Here is a 16,740-nt window from a genome sequence, read left to right as displayed (position 1 = left end):
CCCCCCTTCTCTGTCTCTCTCCCTCTCTCTCTCACACACAAAATCTGTGGATTGGGTCAACACTGAGAGCAATCAGATTTTTTCCCCAAACTTGGAGAATCTCCCAAGTTTGCAGAAAAATCTGATGTTTGTTAAAAATTACATGGAAGGATTTAAATCCCTCCCAAACGAGATCAATATCTGCATATGTGCAGACAATGGACTTCTCTCCTCCAGACCCACCCTTGGCAGCAGTAACCTCCTGGAACTGCTCTGGCCAGCCCTCAGTGGCCTGTGAGAGCTTCTCTGGCCTTCCTCTCAGTGTTAGCAGCAACCACTCAGGTCTATGTGGACTGGTTCTGGTGGACTGGGTGGTGGTGTGCTGTTGTCATCTGTGAAGAGCTGTGTTTCTTTTTTGCTTTTATTATTTATTATCTGTTCTTTCAGACTTGTTTGTTTGGGTTTTGATTAGTTTTTGTTTCAGTGAAACCCAAGAGCACTGTGTTAACAAGAATTGTTAACAATATTTACATTAACATTTAATCCACATTGTTTATAAATGTAATTACTATTGTTTTGCAGCTAGCACATAGTATAACAAATGGATTATTCACAACTTAATAGGAGTTACAACAAACACACTGGCAAAACCAGCTGCTGGCAAGACCTCCATTGCTGACATTCAGAGAAACAATTAAATGTCAAAAAATCTTTTTAAAAATCTCTTGTAGAGCTGCACAGGTCAAGTTGCCACGAAGACAAGACTGATGTAACCTGGATCAGACATTTTGATTCCTTCATCAAAGCATGTCTAACACTGGAACCAAGGAAAGCTTCAGAGAGCCTACTGTAAAATGCAGATACTGCTACACTCCATTTGGCAGAGATATGGGAACCATATATGAAGGAATCAAAATGTCTGGTCCAGATTATGTCAGTCTTGTCTTGCCCTAGATTTGATTTGTGGTGACCATGTAGCCCTTTATTTTTATTCCTCAAAAATTTCATCTTTAATATGCTCTATCAAGGATCCCCAACCCCCGGGCTGCGGACCAGTATCGGTCCATAGCCTGTTAGCAACTGGGCTGCGTAGGCCCTTGCCCCCTGCTCCCCCCTTGGCGCCTCCTCCTCCCTCCGTAATTCACAATTTTAAGGCCCGGGAAGGGGCAGTGAAGCGCCACCTTCCCAGGCTCTTTAAAGGCCAACACACCTACACACACACCGATGAATTGATTGGCAGGAAAACCTTGGTGAAGGCTAGGCTGCTATGCCCCTTTGGCATGCTCACGATCAGTGCTGGGGGCAGCAGCGGCGAGCAGCCTGCTGAAAAAGCTGTGCTGCCCTTGCCTCCTCCCCACTTCCTTCGCAGGCGTGGGAAGTGGGGAGGAGGCAAGGGTGGTGCCACTTTTCCAGCAGGTCGCTCACCGCTACTGCGCCCAGTGTTGATCATGAGCACACCAGAGGGACACAGGAGCCCAGCCTTCGCTGCGGTTTTTCCTGCCAATCAGGTGATCAGTAGGGAGGGGGTTGGCCTTTAAAGAGCCTGGAAAGGCAGCGCTTCACTGCCCCTTCCTGAGTCTTAAAATTGTGAATTGTGGATATAATAATAATAATAATAATAATAATAAATTTTATTTGTACCCCGCCCTCCCCTGCCGAAGCAGGCTCAGGGCGGCTAACAATACGGTGACCAATGGTGCACCAACAATAAAACAGTTACATTAGAAACATTAAACATTAATTGACCTTAAAAACCTGATTAAAACAATTAACTAAGGGGGAGGGGCAGGGGGGAGGTCGAGTTCAGTGCGTGCACACTGCTGGCCCTTGGGCTGGTTCCTGGTGCCAAAAAGGTTGGGGGCCACTGCACTAAATGATCACATCTCAAATAGTACAGTATACATCCTGATAGAACTTTTGATACACAGAGGCTAGTCCCTCTACTTTTTATTAGGTTTTCACTATCTGGGCAAATACTGCAAATAAATAATAATAATAATAAATTTTATTTATACCCTGCACTCCCCGCCGAGGCAGGCTCGGTGAAAAGCCTGTTTTCACTGATCTTGTGACATCTTCTCAGCAAGTCGCTTTTCTTTCTTCATACTCTGTTAACCATCAGATAAAGCCCCAAAGGATGAGACTACTAAGGCAGCTATGGGATTTCACTTTGAACCAATGGAAACAAATCTTACAGAACCATTTGGGGCTCTACCTTTTGGTGAACAATGTACCTAATTAATAGATTGAAAACTCTTTAGAGAACCTTGTGGGGGATCTCTTTTTCTAGATAAGTTAACTCCTCTGAATTAGTCAAATGTTCTGTCAGGCTACCATTAGTAGTGCTGAAGGCCATTCCGGAGTCACTGACAAAGCAGAAATTTCCGGTTCCTCTTGTTGAAATACAGAGTTGCCAGGTTGCTACTAATGTTTTCTCTGAATCTAGGGTTTTTGGGGTAGATGCTCAACAGGATCATGTGACTTTTTAAAATTATTGAACAGAATTCTTTTCTGCTTGAACCTAAGAAAACCTTTAAACAATCTAGTCTTGTAACTGGACAAACTAGATCTTGTATGATACTTTCCAACAAATCTGTGCCAGCCAATGACTGGAAAATGTGTCAAAGGCACCAAATGGCCAGTGTTTGTAACTTCTCTCTTGGAACACTGCTAGATGGAAACGTAAAAGCTCCTCTCCAGAAATGAAAGAATTATTGGCACAGAATGACTTCATGTTTCTTCAGGAGACATGGACCTTAGATAAATCTTGTTATCTGGGTATCAGGCTTATTCATTTGTTGCAATTCAATCTGGTGGTAAGGGAAGACCCTCAGGGGTTCTCCTTAGTTTGATACCACTGTCATTATGTTTTAAAAGCTTCCCACTTTTTAATTTCCCCTCTTGGGCATTAGCAGTTGTGATGAACTCCTTAACACTGGTCTTGATAAGTGTTTATTTGCCTCCACAGTGAGTGAAGAAGTCAACTGTTACTCTTTGGGATCAGTTTGATAACTTCATATATTATATGACTTGCAGATATCCCTGGGGCATCTTTTATTTTTGCAGAGATTTTAATGCATGTTCTTGCACTGCCCTTAGAAGTCTTTTATTTTGTGTCTCCAGGAATATTAATGGAAATAAGTTTTTCTAATCACCCTTAGAGATCATCCAAGGAAAACAAGATCAATTTATCGGGTAAACCTATGGCCACATTTATCGACAGTACAAAATTTATTATTTTGAATGGCTTTTTTTGAGCAGGAATGCAGTTCCAGTTGGCTTGATGTGGCCTGATATGCAAATGAGTTCCTACTGGGCTTTTCCTTTTTTTTAAAAAAAAAAGCCCTGCTTTTAAATAGTCTTAAGGCAAGCATAGAATTTACCTATTTGAACAATTTTTGGGCAAGTGTTATAGACTATTTTCTTACCTCCACTGATTTGATTGATCTGGTAAACTGTCATTAAGTGGGGGAAACTATTGCTAGCAATCATATGCCCTTCTATTAATAAGTTTGCTTAATGATTTTGGTGTTCAAATCAGATGGTTATCATCTGATAACAATCTTAAGAAATTGAGAGCAATAAAATGGAATTTTGAGAACTATACTTTGTGTAGAAGCTTGATGCTCTCAGATAAATGCCATGCTCTTAAGAGAGAAATTAGGGTTGTGCAAGAAGGCAATGTTCATTTTTTTTTCAGGTTCAGGTATATTGGGCCTGAATAATATTGGTATTCTTGAATATTCCTGAATACCAGTATCGTTATTGTATTTGGATTCAGGAAATATTCAGAAATATTGAGTATATTTGGGTCCACTATGGGGCCATTATACTCAATGGCAAATCTCCTAGGGTATATTCAGTGAGCTGGAGGGAGAGGGTTTGAGGCAGAGGTACTAAATTTGCAGTGTAGCTGCTGGAGCCTCTCTTCAAAAGAACTCTTAAGTTTCAAATATATTGGAGCAGGGTGTCCAGTTCTATGGGCACTCAAAGAGGATGCACTCATCCTCCATTGTTTCCAGTGGGGAAAAATGACAAGGAAATACAAGGCCAGCAGTTCCCAGAGAATCTCTTTGGTAGAGAGCCAGTTTCGTGTTGTGGTTGTGTGTGGATTCTTATCTGGGAGAACCGGGTTTGATTCCTCACTCCTCCACTTGCACCTGCTGGAATGGCCTTGGGTTAGCCATAGCTATCTCAGGAGTTGTCCTTGAAAGGGCAGCTGCTGTGAAAGCCCTCTCAGCCCCACCCACCTTACAGGGTGTCTGTTGTGGGGGGAGAAGATATAGGAGATTGTAAGCTGCTCTGAGTCTCTGATTCAGAGAGAAGGGCGAGGTATCAATCTGCAGTCATTGTCGTAGAAACTAGAGGTGAGGATGGCATTTTTGCAAGACCAGCAGCAGAACCAGTGCTATTGTGGTAGCACCATTTCTCTACAGAATCCAGACCCAAGGCATCCTTAACCAATGGATCGAGGCGGCTCGGAGTTACTGATGTTGTTAGACCTATCAGCTGTGTTCGATACTGTCAACCATCAGTTGCTAGTCCACTGCCTCGCCGACGCAGGGATTCAGGGGCTAGCCTTACATTGGCTTTCCTCTTGCCTATGCAGCCGAGGACAAAGGGTGTCAATTGGGGAGAGTCATCCCAGAGACACCCGCTTAATTGCGGTGTGCCTCAGGGAGTGGTTCTATCCCCAATGTTGTTTAACATTTACATGCGACCCCTTGCCCAGATTGCCTAGAGGTATGGGCTGGGTTGCCATCAGTATACTGATGACACCCAGCTCTATCTACTGATGGACGGATGGTCTGGCGCTGTCCCAGAAAACCTGGATCAGGTGCTGAAAGCTGTGGCTGGTTGGCTTAAGCTGAGCCGACTGAAGCCGACTGAAGCTAAGCCGACTGAAGCTGACAGAGGTCCTTTGCCTGAGTCGTGGCGGCCTGGGCAGGGAAATCCCCCTACCAGCCTTTGATGGGATGCCACTGTTAATGGCGCCCAAGGTCAGAAACTTGGGGGTGCTGTTGGAAGCCTCCCTGGTAATGGAGGCTCAGATAGCAGCAACTGTGAAATTCGCCTTTTTTCATCTGAGGCTGGCTAAACAGTTGGTTCCCTTCCTCGACCGCTGCGACCTGGCAACAGTGATCCATGCAACAGTCACCTCGAGACTGGATATTGTAATGCCCTCTACTTGGGGCTGCCTTTGTTATGAACCCGGAAACTCCAGCTGGTGCAGAATGCAGCTGCTAGGCTGTTACTGGGGATGTCCAAGTGGGAGCACATACAGCCAGCACTGCAGGAACTGCGCTGGCTACCAATAGTGTACCAGATTCGTTACAAGGTGCTAGTTATTACTTTTAAAGTCCTGTATGACCGAGGACCCGTTTACTTGAGGGACCGTCTGTCCCCACATGTTCCCCAGAGAGTGCTAAGATCTGGATCCCAACATCTCCTAGTGATTCCCAAGCTGAAGGAGGTGGGATTACTGACCACCAGGGATCGGGCTTTTCCAGTGGCAGCTCCGTCCTGGTGTAATCAACTGCCGGAAGAGGTTAGAGCCTTGCGGGACCTCACCCAGTTCTGCAAGGCCTGTAAGACCGCTCTCTTCCCACAGGCCTTCAACCTATCGTAGGAGATTTCTGGAATAACCACAATCCTGGAACGATGAGGAACATCTAATGTGTTAGCACCAAACTGTATATTGTTTTAATTTATGGGTTTTAACAATTATTTAAATGGTTTTATTGTTTTATGACGGTGATCATAGCATGCTATGACTCAGATATAAGTTGCCCTGAGCCCGCTTCAGCGAAGAGGGCAGGGTATAAATCGAATTAAACATTAAACAAACACAGCTTGAGAAGGTGGGCCACACAGTAAATGCACATCAGGCCCAATTGCTTTGCCACTGCCTTCATATTCACATCACCACTGTTCACCATGTAGTCCATGAAAAGGTCCCTGCCTACCCACACCACTGTCTCTCAATGTCTCTCAGTTGTGGCTGAGATGCTGTCCACTGAGTGTGGCCCATCAAGTTTCTGGATGTGGAGCAGAGCCTGGCAGCCCTGACCTCACCTGACAATAGTTTCCCCACTCCCACTCAAAACATTGCTGGGTTGCCACCAGTGTGCAGTCCGTGAGAAATAGGACTTGTGTGCCTGACAGGAGGACCAGATGTTGAATGTGAAGTGCACAGTTCACATGGTCTCTGGCAGCCCTGTACAATGAAGAAATCTTGGTGCTGCTTAGTGTGGTGCAAGCAGGGGGCATGTACCAGGGATAGGCATCTTGGAGCAGTCTGCAGAAACCATTGTGTTTGATCGTATGCTGTGAGCTGCCCTGAGCCTGCCCTGGCGGGGAGGGCGGGATACAAATTAAAAGTATTATTATTATTATTATCATTGAAAAGGGGCGACCATCTGAAGCAAGCATTTCAGGAATGAGGTGAGTGACCTTCCTGCTAGCCCTCTGTTTTCCCCTCCCTAACCCTACCATGGAACCCTAAGAAACAGCACTGGAGGCAGTCACAGGATGACTCACTTCCTGGCTGGCTGTTGGTGGCCACTTGGCCACCCCAGGAGCAGTCCCTCTCTTCCTGAAGAAGCAGCTCCATTTGGTGCTTCCACATGCTTCAGTTGGTTCTGCATCCTGGAAGTCATGAGTTTATTGAGGTCCTTCCCATGGCTGATCTGGGCCCTGCACAGCTGGCACTGTGCAAAGTTGGTATTCTCCATCAGCTGGAAACACTTCCAGGCATTGGAGGTCCAGGGATACTCACACTAACCAGTAGCTGCAGGCATCCCTGGAGCCATGTCCTATGAGGAGCTTGGAGCGGCAGGCTGAGAGGGGAAGGGTTGAGATGGCAGCACCTCGTGGTTCACCTCCATCTCTTTCACCACCTCTAGCTTCCCTCCTGTCCCTGCTCAGAAGACCTGCTGGACTCTAGAGCAAGGGTCCCCAACCCCTAGTCCGCTGACTGCTACCAGTCTGCAGCCTGTTCATAACCGGGCTGCGCAGTCTGACCCCCCCCCCACTTCAGCGCTGCACAGCCTGGCCACCCTCCCCCCCCCCCACAGTGCCTCCTCCACCATCTGTTTTTACCATTTTAAGGCCGGGGAAGGGGCAGTGAAGCGCTGCCTTGCATGGTTCTTTAAAGGCCGACTCCCCACCACCACCGATCAGCTGATTGACTGGGAAAATTGCCAATCGGCGGCGGTGGGGTTCAGCCTTTAAAGAGCTGGGGAAGGCGGTGCTTCACCACCCCTTCCTCTGCCTTAAAATGGTAAAAATGGAGGGTGGAGGAGGCGCTGTGAGGGGAGTGGGGCAATGGGGCAATTGTTCGATTTGAACAACCCTGGTTTCCTGTATGGAAATTCAGGTGCTCCTTAATTGAAAAATATGGCAAGCTAAAGGAGAATAAATTGTCTAAAAGCATTTGCCTTCACTGAAGCTCAGGCAGAGCTCCAGATAGCACACTGCTTTTTAAAACATAAATCTATGCTAATTATACCACGGTTCTGAAGACAAACCTGGTATCTTTTTGTCCTCCCAATACTGGCCTAGTTAAAGGTAGGATAAGCTTTTGCTGATCAGCAATAGCTAAGCAGAGCTACCAGAAATAATAGAAATCTGAATGAATTTTGAAAGCTAGTTAGCTCTGTTTTACATCTTAGGAGTACACTTTCATCTCTCCTTGCATACCTGTGAGGAACACTTTGCTAAGAATACCCTCTCTAGTTCTTGTAGTAACTGTGATTATCAGAATAATTGGAACCTAGCTGAACTACCAGAGTGGCCCCCTGCTCAATCAGCTGAAATTAGTTTTCTAATATCTCAGATGAAGAATGCAAAGGCCCTGGTGCAGATTTAATTCCCCCAGAACTCTTCAAAGTTAATATCTCATGGCCTGAAATCTCCTCTGTGGCCTGCGAAAGCTGCGCTGGGTCTGGATACCCCATCAATGAAGCTTGAGAGCCATGCTGGGGCTGAGGTTGCTGATGCAGTTCGTGATGCATTAAGAGGGAGAGGTCATAAGAATGGAGAAGGTGTTGCTACCCTTCCCCCCCAGCTGGCAAAGATGCAAGTAGCAGTGGGGGGAGCACCCGACACTTGGAGAGGTGTGTGGAGGTTACCACGCTATCACTGGCAAAGCTGTAGGTGGCACGCAGTAGTAATTGCTGCCCCCCCCCCGACCTGGTGAAGCTAGACGTGGGAGAGAGGAGAACAGGAATAGTAGCTTCCCCATGCCAACCCGGGAAAGCTGGAGATGGGGAGTTGTCACCGCCTCCCTACCAAGCTGGCAACAGAGGAGAGGTTGACAGCCAAGTGTTGGGGCTGAGTGACTTAAGTGGTGGAGTTTAAAGAAAGAGAGGATGAGTGTCAGAAAAGGTGTGATGGAGATGAAGTAGAGACAAGGAGAATGGGATATGCCCTCCCCACAAGTTCCTTGTGGGTCCTCACTTGTAAAGTAGCATAATCTGCAGTTCAGGGTGAAAAAATCTGAGTTGATAGAGCAACACAGCTGGATGCCAGAATCTATTATTATTCTTAGTTTTTACATAGCTTAATTTACTGTGATTTAAGGGTAATTACACATCAGCATATTTTATTCTGGACCTGAGTACCAATCATTTGTTAAAGGGTTCAGTATATTGCTTTAAAAAAAATAATATAATGAATCTGTGTGCTTAAATACACATGCTAGGTAGTATAATTTGCATACCGCAAGACTATGTGCAGTGTTGTTGGTTGTCAACAGACATCCCCTCCTTTCCCAATCGCGTTCATAATTCCATCCTTTGTATAGCTGGGGTTTCTCTTTGCTAGATTGATTACTCCTATTAGGTAAAGTGCAGCTTTGTGTTTTCAGCATTCAATATAAAAAAAGTTCCTCTATCTGGAGTTTACTGTTAGTCTACCTTAACAATTCTGTTTAGTATAATTTAATAACATATAACAGTTATTCATTTATGCAAACATTTACAGTTCTTTAATACGCTTACCTCAATAGTTCTGGATTTATAGTGTGGAGTTGATGCTGGAAAGGCCTGAGGTAGGTGAATATGGACTTCTTTCTTTAATCAACTTAACAGTCTCATCCAGAGACACCAGTATGAAGCTCGCGTCATTATCTTATGCCCATTCCACAGATACGATAAAAGTAAATAAGATAAGCAAATGTACAGAGAGCATACCAATTGCACCAGTGTCCATAGCAACACTTCCCCTACTGCCACAGAGTGTTAAATTATCATGCCACAGAGTGTTAAATTATGCCCCTATGACAGCAAGAGATGGAAGTAGCCAACTAGTAAATGCTGATGTGCCCATAGCCTCCTAATATGTACTCAGTGGTACTCCCGTGCAAATGAGAACAGTGGAGGAAATTAAGGGAACGCAGCATCCTCTACTGTAGGAGAATGGTGCTGTGAGCAGGAGGAGCTCTGTAACACTACAGATGCAAGCTCACATCCACCCCCCCCCCCGCAACCATGTTCCTTTTGCTAAATGCACACATGGGGAAGGAAACACAGCTATTTTAGCTACACTGTCCATGTGCCTCTGTAGTTCTGTTGGCGGATGCAACACCAACACCTCTGTAGTTCTGTTGGCAGGCTCAACATCAAGACCTCTCACACATTCATTCAGGTCTTGGAGTGGAAGAGCACCGGCTTTTAGCTGGGTAAAGGGGATACAGACACTAGTGAAACAAGGAGAGGAGGATACTGTGCAACCAGGTTGTGCTGCAAGGCTGCCAATTGTTCCCAGCGGGCTGCTGCCCACCCAATCTGTCATTGTAGCCAGCACATGTGGGCCACAGAGGAGAAAGAGTTCCTGAATAACTTAGCCAGAAGGTCAAGATAAAACTCAGAGAAAGCAGTAGTCTGGTGGCAGCCACTTAAATAGAGAGGGGCTAGCAAGTAGGAGACATTGGGACTGCCTTCTGCTCCTCCCCAGCAGATGCCAACTTGATGGCCCAAGTCAGCCCTTGCTGCCTGTTGACCCAGACCCAGGATTCCTAACCATGTAGCAGACCACATAGTCCATTCCTCCTTGCCCTCCAGCCGTGAGGCCACAACGGCAGCCACAGTCCTTGTGGCAGATTCCTGTTATCTCCCCAACTGTCCACTGAGAAAAATCTCTGCTTTTCCTGCAGAAGGTCACAGGTTTAATTCCCAGCATTTCCAGTTAAAAGGACTAGGTAGGTGGTGATGTAAAGGACCTTTACCCAAGAACCTGGGAGAGCCACTGCCAATCTGAGTAGACAATACTGACCTTATACTAAATCAGATTTAGTATAAGAAAGCTTCATGTGTTTTCACCCATGTGGCGAACAGGGACTATGGGTTTGCATTATACCCATGGGCTGCTTGCAAGAAGGCAAAATTCACATATTGACTAGCAACTAGACAATCAGCTTCAAAATAAAAGATACTAGACTAGAACTCACATATCTCACACTCAGGAACTGTTATGTAACTACGCATCCATCTGGGCATACAGGAATGAGATGCAGGACAGAGTATTGGGAATCCTCCAGCAGCCCTGATGTTGACAGCCATGTATACCAGGCAGGACCACAAGGAAAATGATAGTGCAGGGGAAATGTACAGTTATAGCATATCCTAGTTTATTTGTTCAAGCCTTGCATTGAGATAGCTACCAGGCCATCCTAGGAGATCCAGCCACAGCTGAAGTTGTGCATCATTAAACAGTCAATTGGAATGATGCAGCCATGCTAACTTGCTGCCATACACACAAATAATTTTGGCTGATAAACCATAATGCACTATCCTTCTCCTGCAGTCAGTGGTTCATTACTGCCATCTGCTCACCTTCATCACAGAACTCTTGTACATTCTTCTTCATACTACCTTCTTCCCCCTGTCATGGCTTAAATAATAGCAGTAATCAGATGGATTGTGCAACCTGAAGAGCCTCCCCTTCCCTCTTGAAACAGCAGGCCCATACAAACATTGGACACCCTCTGTCGTCTCCTGGTCTGATGTTAGTGAAAAGAAATGAGTGGGAACCAATCCCTGTATGTCTTATGTCAAATGAAAGAGAGACAAAGTTGTTTCTTAGTCCATACATTTATTGATCAGGTTTAAGTGTAGAGTTCTAAGAGCAAGGTAGGTAGATGAATGAGGTTGTCAGCTCTCTTCCTCCAGCAAGGCCCTTTGATCACTGCCCTGACAGATAGGAAAATCATAGATAGAGCTATCCCTGTCACTGCATGCCCATGATGGGGACAACTGTGCTGATCAAACAGCTGATTGTCAAGCAGCTTGCCATGGTGGAGGAACCAGGATACAATTGAGGTGGTAGAGCAACTAGATTCACACTAGTCACTGCAGCTGTTGGTTGTGTTGCAGGCTCAGCAGGTGATTGGGATTGAACTGTGAATGGAGTCCATCCTAGCTTCTACCCCTGTTGGAGGGCTACCTGCAGAGAGTCCAAAGAGACACACAGACGGTAATGCATAACATTCCACCGCAGCAGCAAACAGCAAGTGAGCTTGCAGTTCTGCACTCGGAGATGCTGTTCCCCTCAGCCCCCTCCCCCTTGGAGGTTCCCACATGCTGGGATGCACTTCTTGGAAGCCATTGTGTATCCATGGTGCCAATACTTAACTGATTACCTGTAGTGAGTTTTTATCAAATCTATCTCTGCTTTCAGCTGGGGCTGTTCCACAGGACTTTGATCTAGCAAGTAGTAAGGAACCATTAGTGTATGGCCAGCAGTAACACTGTGCCCAGCACTAACACTGTGAAGCATACCTGTAGTTGTGCTTCTTGTATCCCCCACTTGTGGCAGGGATTAAACTGGCATGGCACTCACAGCATGGCCCATTGCAGACAAACTATCTCCTCCTTGTGCCCAGCATGAAAACCCTATGCCATTTACTGTACCATCTTGGATGTGGCTGTCCCGGCTTGGTACGCAGTGTTTAGATGGGCTGCAATCGGCTGCATATTTAGTCAGCATCCTAAGGCAGAGTTTGTGACATGGCAGGGGTGGTGGGGGTTTTCCCTCTGAATGTGTTGTATGGGGATTTTTAAAATTATGGTAGGGTTATTGCTGACACGATGTTACTCTAGCTGTGTTAATGTTGAGGAGGCTTAAGATGATGATTAAGCCCCTGTCCATCCCAGACATGCCTCTGACACTGTCCACTTCTATGCTAATGCTGGAGTATTGTGGTCTGACACAGTTTGGCACAGGCACATCTGGAGATATGCAGACATTAAATATTGAGCTTACTTGCCCTATTCAGAGGCAGGGGTTATGATGGCATTCCTAATGCATTCCAAGGGAAGGGAAGGATCCAAATGATTTAACAGATACTGTTTGAGAACAAAAGTCCCCTGTCCAAATACCTTACCAAAGTAGTCATGAGCTCCAGGACTGATCCCACACTTACCAAGTACAAAAAGAGACTTAAGCCCACAAGATACCCTCTAACAGTATGTGTACATTACATACCAAGTGGCTGGACATTTATTGTACATGACAAACTGTGTGTATATTCTTGCCAGCCATGCCAGTACAGGACAGATATCGGCCTCCCCTGCTTTAATCCTGTCTGGCTATATTGGCCTTCCCTGTCCTAACCCGCCTATGCTATACATTGTACCAACTGTGCAAGAGGTGATGGCCTGACCCAGCTACTGACATGCAGGCCTTAGTGCACATTTGCAGTGCGCCCACAGGACCTTGTTGACTCTGCTTGTTCTTAGCCCACCACCTTGGTCAATTAACTAACTTCTAGGTTTTAATTTCTGGTTTTACATAGAATTGTTTTTACCTGTTGTAAACTGCCCTGAGCCTGCTTGCAGGGGAGGGTGGGATAGAAATCTCAAAAAAATATCAAAAAGGTCAGAATATCTGAATTCATGTAAATAGATGTATACTTGGGTAGGCATAGTTTTTCATCCTTCTTCTTAGCCACCCTATTGATTAATACTGAAGCCTTAGTTTTAGATGACTCCCACCCTTTTGGGCTCCGTACTGAGATAATCACAAAATCATTTCCTTCTTCTTCTGTGACAGTACAAAAAAACACCCTGTCTGACTCTTTGGTTAAACTACTGGGATTTATGCTCTTAGTGTAATCCTGTGAACAGTCTCCTGAATGTAAGCCCACTGAGAAATGGGACTTACTTCTGGTTAGGATTGTGCCTTTGTCATCTCCTACCTTTACTATTGCAAACTTTTCCTCTTTTCCAGGCCTCTAGCTTTCACTTGTAAATCAGTGCTACGAAACCTGGTTCTGATAGATTCCTTGCACCAAAGTATTCAATATTTTTTTAAAAAAAATTAAGGTAGATGAACGCATTGGGCCCATGTAAACTGAAAAGGAAATTACTTTGACAAAATTGTCTATTTCTGGGTTCCATTTCTTTTAATAGCCAATTAGAGATACCCTCCTGGGTAGAATTTAATTTGTTCTTCTAGGTCCCTAGTAAATATGTACAAGACATTCCAGTTTCATAGTTATCATTTTTGTTCCTTTTCAACACTGCAAGTAGTTATTCTTTTTCAGAAAAAAAAATAGCATTTAAAATATTATTCTCCATACTGCAGTTTGTACCAGTTTACTGTATCATATTCTTGGACTCTTAATGATCAAAGAGGGTATAATGAGAACTCAACATGAGAACTCAACAAATCTACCATAAATCTAATAGCACATAACAAGCAGAGAGAAATCTGTGCTGTGGAGACTAAATGGTTTCTTATCTGCTCTGATTACAAGAGGTAATATGACAAAGGCAAGCTACTGTCAGGCCTTTATCTTGTTTTCAGAACTTTTCAGTCACTGTGACCATTTTAAAACTCTGTCTTAAAATTTGGTATATTGTGTTTTAATTTTTTTTTCCTATCAGAGACCTTAATGGCAAATGGCTATAGTAGTTCCTTTTAAGTTAGAAATTAGGTATGGGTACAAACTTTTAAAGTGTACAGTCATGCAGATGAAACTAATCTTTACCGTATCAAATCAATTACTATTAAAATTGAATATGGACTAATGCAACTCAAGTTATGTTTCCCAATGTGACTATTAAGGTGAATAAACATTTCAGAAGTGTGTCTATAAATTTTAACTTTATTGATGGGTTTTTTTTAACCATATGGGATCCATGTTCAAGTTTGATAGCAGTCATAGGTTCTTGGGTCATTAAAATACTCTGTATCCTCAGTAGAGCATGCAGCAAGAAGGGTAAGGAGAATGAGATGCATTTGCAAACTTTCCTCTCTTTATCTGCCTTCATCCTTTTACATCACCAGACCACACACATCCCTGCAAAGAAGCAGGATTATTTGACTAGCATCGAACTTTTTAAATAGTAAAGTGCCCACCCCACTTTCACAGACCTAGGACAGAGATAGGTTTGCTGATGGGGACAAGGAAATGTACCTGCTTGAGGGGGGGGGGGGAGCAGGAAATAACCCAGCCTTTAACCTGGCAGTACAATGTAACCTCTTTGATGATGGGCAGCTGCAGTTCCTTCTCCTCCTCCATCCCACATCCATGAGATGCAATCCAAGCTTCAAGGAAGACTACCAGAAGGAGAAAGAGCTGTGTCCAGACAGCTGCACTTAGTAGCCCTATTTGCATATTACAATCTGCTGCCTGGGATTTCTGCCCCCCCCCTCCCCCATGATCTGGATAAAAGTGGGGACAGATCTGATGTCTTCCTTGTTCTTGTCTGCTCTGTCAGGAAATGTCAGGAGTGATATGGGGAAACTACAATCCCCATGTTGATACCATTTTTACTGAGAAGGAAACACTGCCAATTTAAGGAATATTTCAGATTAGCATATAAAGCATTCTTTAGCAGCCTAACAGCCATGGTCACCTGCATAGTGGATATGCCTTTAAGTAAGTTCAGGAGTTCCCAAAATCTAAATACAATTTAGCTGTTAGAAGTATTCAAGAGACGGAGCTAAGTTGGGAGTGTCTCTATTTCAAATCTCATCTTTCAGCCACAATATAGATTTACTGCGGCTTTAAGATTGGCAGCTATTCTATCAGCCCTGCCAATTTTTTTTTTTTGCACGAGAAACCAATGCAGCTGGTGTAGCAGAAGTTGTATGTGTGCCATCCATGATGTTCCTGTCAGGACATGCCACCACATTCTGGATCAGCTAGACCTTCCAGATCAATCTCAGGGACAGGCCAGCATAGAGGAAGTCACAATAGTCTATCTAGTCTGGAGGTGATTGTTGCATGGATTACTGTGAGGGGATAATGTTAACTTATTTTACCTCGTTCTTAACAAGGGTTATTTTTTAAAGATTATTGGTAGCGCAGATCATTGGTGGGGATTAATAATTAAATGGGAAAAGGAGCAATTAGCATCCTGAAATCCCTGAGAATTTATAGAAGGACAAGGACATCCAGGGGGGTGGGGTAGCTAAAAGTTGCCTCCTATGATTGTTTATGGGCTTCCAGTTTGTTACTGTATCAGCAGTATAGTATTTATTATTATTACTATGATGACAACTTATGGATCGCCCAATCCCTGCTACTGCAGGTCTCTGGGGGATGTACAACCATGATAAAAACATCAAATATAGGATAAAATATACAATATTAGTGCCACAAATCTAAAAGAATCAGATAGTGAGTTCTAGTTATTTCCCAGTTTAAGACTGCGGACTACTTTACAGGTAGGGGGAAAGAGGGGCAAGTAGAGAGAGCAAAGGAGGGTGCCAGCTGGAAACCATTGCTGTCTTCAGCCCGAAGTCTGGTGGAACATCTCCAATTGCATAAGATCTCAGAAAGCCCTGATGGTGTTCAGCAGAGAGTTCCACCAGGTTGGGGCCAGGACCGAAAAGGCCCTGGCCTTGGTTGAGGATAGCAATACATAGTGGGGACCACTAGCAGCTTACTGTCCAAGGAGCACAATGCGCTCTCAGGGACATAATGGAGGAGACAGTCCCATAGATACATCAGTCACTGACCACTCCAAGCCTTGAAGGTCAACACCAAAACCTTGAACTTGACTTGGTACTCCACTGGAAACCAATGCAGCTGGAGTAGCACAAGTTGTATGTGTGCCATCCATGATGTTCCTGTCAGGACATGCCACCACATTCTGGATCAGCTAGACCTTCCGGATCAGTCTCAGGGACAGGCCAGCATAGAGGAAGTTACAATAGTCTATCTAGTCTGGAGATGACCATTGCATGGATTACTGTGGCTAGCTCAGGGTGTGACAGTAGATAGGACCATGTTAATAATGGAAGCAACAAAATCAGGCCACACTCTTGTGAGAGTTCCCAGGTATGCAGAAACATATGACTTTGTAAATTATTTAACATTTGACTTTGTAAACATATGACTTTGCAAAAGGGGGGGAATCACCTGATAAGGACTATATATATTCCAGGAGTACAGAAAGTTGAGCATCAGTAAAATAGAGGGGGAGGATGAGGGGAAATCAGCCAGTCAATCCTCCAAAAGTTTATAGAACTTGGAAGGGTGAATCAGGAGTGAGGCAACAGTCAAATTTCTACCCACCCCCCACCCCCAGCTTGTGCAGTTTCTCATGCCTTACCACATTGTTTATTCCCTTGTTTAGATTCTGTTCAGGTTGCCCTTCTGTTTTGGAATCTGGTTAACTTTGGAGGTTTCAGCTTCTGACTCTCTGCCACCAAAGTATTAGGTTGGAGAGGAAACTGTATTCCATACTACTGTCCATTGTAGGTCCAGAAATAAACGCATATAAACAACAATTTCCTTTGTTTAAC

The 16,740-nt window shown here is 44.6% G+C and overlaps 1 protein-coding gene across 11 annotated transcripts in view; it reads left to right on the top strand.

The window, feature by feature from the left end:
* The window catches only part of DOCK3 (dedicator of cytokinesis 3), a 340,630-nt gene that overhangs the window by 111,321 nt on the left and 212,569 nt on the right, over positions 1–16,740 (top strand). The gene's annotated exons all lie outside the window — the stretch shown is intronic.

This window comes from Heteronotia binoei, chromosome 5 (genome assembly GCF_032191835.1).
Source record: "Heteronotia binoei isolate CCM8104 ecotype False Entrance Well chromosome 5, APGP_CSIRO_Hbin_v1, whole genome shotgun sequence".
In the NCBI taxonomy this organism is placed as follows: Eukaryota; Metazoa; Chordata; class Lepidosauria; order Squamata; family Gekkonidae; genus Heteronotia; species Heteronotia binoei.
The sequence above is the reverse complement of the archived record's forward strand: the minus strand, read 5'-3'. Positions and strand labels throughout refer to the sequence as shown.